We start from the raw sequence: 5,512 nt of genomic DNA, 5'->3' as shown, positions 1-5,512 counted from the left end.
TCGGGGACTGGCTGGGCATCGGTCGGCGGGTGGTGAGCAATTGCATCGTGCATCACTTGCTTGTGTATTATTATTATTATTATTATTATTTTATTTCAATTATTAAACTGTTTTTATCTCAACCCACGAGTTTTTCTAACTTGTGCTCTTCCAATTCTCTCCCCCATCCCACCGGGTGGGGGGCAGCGAGTGAGCGGCTGCGTGGTGCTCAGTTGCCGACTGAGGTTAAACCATGACACTGGGTATGTAAGTCTGACTTTTATCTCCTTGATTTCCTTAGTTAATATATTGCTGAATAAAAATGACCATGGTAGACTGTAGGTGCACCATCAACAGGCTTAGAAAGGGACTAGAGAAATTCATGTGTAACAGGTCTATAAATACAAACTAAACAGACTCATCTGGGCGAGTACTAGGGGATGGACTGCAAACAATGGACAGGCTTGCACACACTTTCTGAATGGCATCTCCCATTGCCATTGTCAGAGACAGAATGAAAAGAAATACACCCATTTTTCTTCTAAGTCCTATCAGTTACGCCCTGCTGACGTGGGGGGTGCTTTCAATTTTACTACGCCCAAGTTCAGAGTCTAATCCGAAAACTCATCAGGAGTATTGCCAGTGATTGCAAATAGCTTTCTTTATCACCTTTGAAAAGTTGCCTAGCCTCAGTTCTAGGAGATTGTCTGGGATTTGCACTTTTTATAGAGGAATCGTCTGAAAGCATCTGAAATAGGCAAGTCTTAATGGAAAGTTGTCAGTCTTAACACTGATGTTAACCAATATGGTTTGCACTTTCTCACATTCATAGTTGTGTAACCATTAGGAAAAAAATGAATGCAGCCCTTGGGTCATTTGGGATTTTTTGCCTTTTGCCATCAAAATCAGAACATATTTTGATTCAACAGAATATCAGTGGTCTCGAGGTGGTGGGATACGTGCATGTCCATGGCCCGCTCTGACAGAAGTCTCACCAGAGCCAGCTCTTATTTTGTTCTATCACCATTTGTGATTCACAGAGTAACTCTGTAATTGTTTTTATCAATATAATTTTATACTTCAAAAAGAAAATATTATTAGGGCAAGTGTGTGAAAACTACTTTGGCATCATCTTTAACATTTCATTTCTCTAAGAAAAGCCTATGCAGAGTGGCTGCATTTTTAATAGTTGCATAAGCCCACTGGGGAATAAAAACAACGGGTCCAATGTGTGACAGACTTGCAGCACTTTACAGTACTTCGTATGTGTGCATTTCAGTGTAATATATCACAAGCTGTGCCATACCACACACCATAAACATCGCAGACAAAATCGTCAGCAAAAATTTCATCTCAGAAGTTCCACTGGCTTCATTATACACACCATGAACTAAGAGCTTGCAGGACAAAATTAGTGTATATAATAATATATCTGAATACAATACGCCCTGATTTCCCTCATACTGAGGTACCAAAAAGAGTTAACTATGTCGAGAGCAGATCTTTCTCCCCGACAAAGCAAACTGTTGCTGATTTTTTTACCTTTACATTCAGCTGAGCTCTCTGTTGAAATCAGCTGTAACTAGATTGACTAACTTGATATTTTAAGCTCCTGAAACTATAGCTTACTTCCTCATTTATCCTTAAAATAATTTCCTTGATTAAATTTAACTAAGATTAAAGTATTTTCACTTGTGACAGGCCTTTGACACTAATATTTGATGACAGGCATGAGTCTTCTTCACAGCATTACTTCTTTCCTCTTTTGTCATCAGTAAGTACTTTTAAATAAGGTTGGCCACGTGAAACTCCTACAGTATGAACATAAAGAAGTGAAGAGTGAATCTAGGATTCACAGTAAAGCCCACAAGCAATATTCAAGAGAACAGGGGCTGAGGTGCAAAGTTCATGTAAAACTAGGCAATGTGGCAAAGTCTTGGCAACATATATTCTTATTTTGATTTGTAGATGAAAAGAGAGGTGAAAAAGAAAAAAAAAAAGGTGAAAGAGCATCTAGCCCTTTTCCTTGGGGGGGTGGAGGGAGGGTGTCACGTGAGGGGACGAGAGGGGAAAAGAGAGGAAAAAAAAGAAAAGTCTAATTCTGGGAAGTGCTTTAGACCTCAGCACCATCAATTCATTACAAGAAAAATCAAGTGCACACAAAGTTACAGGGTCAGATTCTACATCCCCGATCACAAATGAACAGCACCTGACTACATCAGCAGCCCCGCTCAGATCACCAGGAGATGCTGAATGGAAAAGCCCAGTGGTTTAAAGGACTGGACCTCTGTCCTGGTTTCGGCAGGGATAGAGTTAATTTCCTTCCTAGTAGCTGGTACAGTGCTGTGTTTTGGATTTAGGATGAGATCAATGTTGATAACACACCGATGTTTTAGTTGTTGCTAAGTAGTGCTTACACTAGTCAAAGACTTTTCAGCTTCCCATGCTCTACCGACTGAGAAGGCTGGAGGTGCACCAGAAGCTGGGAGGGGGCACAGCCAGGACAGCTGATCCAAACTGGCCAAAGGGATATTCCATACCATGTGACATCATGCTTAGCATATAAAGCTGGGGGAAGAAGAAAGAAGGAAGGGGGGGACGTTCGGAGCGATGGCGTTTGTCTTCCCAAGTAACCATTAGGCGTGACGGAGCCCTGCTTTCCTGGGGATGGCTGAACACCTGCCTGCCCATGGGAAGCAGTGAATGAATTCCTTGTTTTGCTTTGGTTGCATGCGCAGCTTCTGCTTTACCTATTAAACTGCCTTTATCTCCACCCGTGAGTTTTCTCACTCTTACCCTTCCAATTCTCTCCCCCATCCCACTGGGGGAGGAGTGAGCGAGCGGCTGTGTGGTGCTTAGTTGCCGGCTGAGGTTAAACCACAACAACCTCACAGTCCCATCTAACTTATCTGTGTTTTATTCAGTTGAATTGCCTTCTGTTAATGAAAATGGGAGCAGAAAGGACTCAACACAGGATCAACTCTACTGCTATCTTTCTTGACAAATGGCCATCCTAACCCTAAGACCTTCCTGTAATGAGGATTCAGCCTCCCAGCTGATACAAGTCCTTTAATTACTACTGGAAAGTTCAACCGATAGCTTACTTAAATCTTCCTTTCGGCAGTTTCTCATCCTCTGTAAATGCAGAGAGCACATAAGCCCTTTTTAATGTACCTTTTAAATATCATGGAATCATAGAATGGTTTGGGTTGGAAGGGCCCTTCAAAGATTATCTAGTCCAACCCGCTGGGCTTGTGATTCATCCTGTCTTACTGAAGTTTCTTGGACTCTGTGAGGACACGGGAACCAAGATTTCCTTTTATCTTCAGATCGACCGGTTTATCTTTATTAGCTGGAATCATGTGACATCTCCTGAGTGCCCTTCTCACTTTAGAAATCAAAGACTTAGAAAATTTAAGAATATGTACATAGACTGTGTCCTGAGGTTTTTTGCTTTTCCAGTTAACTTGGAATTATTTTTATTAATATATTATTATATGTTGTTTATTATTATTATTAAATGCTTATAATATTTGCTTGGCCCAATATGCATTCTCATTTATCCTGTGTAAAACTTCTAGAGAACACTAGTATTTTTTTAGTGTAAACACAACTAATAGCACTGTATTCCAAAATCAAGCATTTCTTTTGATAGTTTAGCTATGCAAAGTACCTCAGTGAAAAGAACAACCCAGCTAACTTCACAAGAATGGTTAATATAAAAGCCAATTCACAAAGTTCTGCAACAACAGTCCTTTAGGAAATCTTACAAATAATGATAGAAAAAATTTCAGTTCCATACATTTTTTCAGCCTTGGGTATTTTGTATCACTTTAATAGATTTCTCTCTCATAAATATTTTACTTTTTTATGATGAACACCACCATAGATATATGTGAGGTAATGTCAGTGCATAAGGTGAGAGCAGTTATTTTTGCTCCAAGGCTTTTCAGGTGGTCTTAAATGGCTTTTTGCCGCTGGCATGAGCTGAGTTATTTTAGGACTTTTTCTTCCTAGGGCCCTGTGAGTTGACTTGTGGACTCATGTAACAAATTTAGGGTAGGCATTAGAAGAGTATCAGCTCCAAATGGGTTAGCCTGTAACCTCACTGCAGTGCAGATGAATTACAAGGACAATTAAAAGCATAGCCAGAGGTCAAAGTGTCCTCTCCGCTGTACCATCATTGACATAATTTAATGAGAGGTTTTCGTGCATGGATGGTATTGTGGTGACTCTCAACTAAGAACACGAGTTAAATGTAGTGAAAACATATCCTAACACATCAGCCAGCTCCTACACTTATTGATATGACAGACATGCACTTTCCAACAAGCTAGCCAACACTTGTAAAGAGCGTATTTTTCAACAAGGTACTCTGTGGTGAAATGACCAAGGGTGAGGTTTTAGTTAGCATTCAGATGTATATGTTGCACACCAATGTAACTTTCAAACAGCCTTTTAAGAAGTAAAGGCCCTTTTAGTAGGGCCTGTAGCAATAGGACAAGGAGTAATGGTTTTAAACTAAAAGAAGGTACATTCAGTCTAGATATAAGAAAGAAATTTTTTATGCTGCGGGTGGTGAAGCACTGGCACAGGTTGCCCAGAGAGGTGGTGGATGCCCCATCCCTGGAAACATTCAAAGTCAGGTTGGACGGGGCTCTGAGCAACCTTATCTAGTTGAAGATGTCCCTGCCCACGGCAGGGGGGTTGGACTAGATGACCTTTAAAGGTCCCTTCCAACCCAAACCATTCTATGATTCCAAAATTCTATGATTCTATGAAAATTTGAAGGAACTTTCTCTGTTATCACATCCAGTCCACTGATAACTGGCAACGACATTATAGAATCTATTTTATGAGCTGACTGACATTTGCCCAGTTGAGTTCTTGTCCCTGCATTTCCAGCTGAAAGTCACCCCAAACCTCACCACTCAGAGGGTTCACTGTTGTTCTAATTTCCAGCCTAAACTTCAGATCAGTTGATAATCTGGTTTTGTGTCTGTGTTGTTCTTCACTTTTAAAATGGAGACCTCTTTTTTTGCTAAGCCAACCCCTTCTAAGGTTACCTGCTGACTTAGTGTAGAGGCACACACAATAATTTTAAGTATATTAGCTCATGTACCTCAATTGTGACAGAAAAAAATCACAGAATAATACTCTTTTTCTCCTGAGACAGGGAATGCCACATTCTTGTATCTACGGTCCCTGAAAACTTACACTGTACTGCACCATTGCAGCTGATACTGGACTTGACACAATTACAGTAAGTACAGCAGAGATTGCTTCCATAGCCCAAGCCACAACTTTTCAAAATAATCTTCCTGTTGAATACAGTTCAGTTGTCCAGCATTGATGAAGATTCATGGACCAAAAAAAGGCTAATATTTCCACTTACGCAGAACACAAGTACAAACTGGGAGAGGAGTGGCTGGAGAGCAGCCCTGCAGAAAGGGATCTGGGGGTGCTGGTCAACAGCAGGATCAATAGGAGTCAGCAGTGTGCCCTGGCAGCCAAGAGGGCAAACCGCATCCTG

General features: G+C 40.9%; 1 protein-coding gene across 1 annotated transcript in view; it reads left to right on the top strand.

The window, feature by feature from the left end:
• The window catches only part of DSG2 (desmoglein 2), a 37,224-nt gene that overhangs the window by 621 nt on the left and 31,091 nt on the right, over positions 1-5,512 (top strand). The window lies entirely within an intron of this gene.

This window comes from Aptenodytes forsteri, unplaced genomic scaffold (assembly GCF_000699145.1).
Source record: "Aptenodytes forsteri isolate BGI_AS27 unplaced genomic scaffold, ASM69914v1 Scaffold23, whole genome shotgun sequence".
In the NCBI taxonomy this organism is placed as follows: domain Eukaryota; kingdom Metazoa; phylum Chordata; class Aves; order Sphenisciformes; family Spheniscidae; genus Aptenodytes; species Aptenodytes forsteri.
This window is presented reverse-complemented; position numbering and strand designations above follow the sequence as displayed.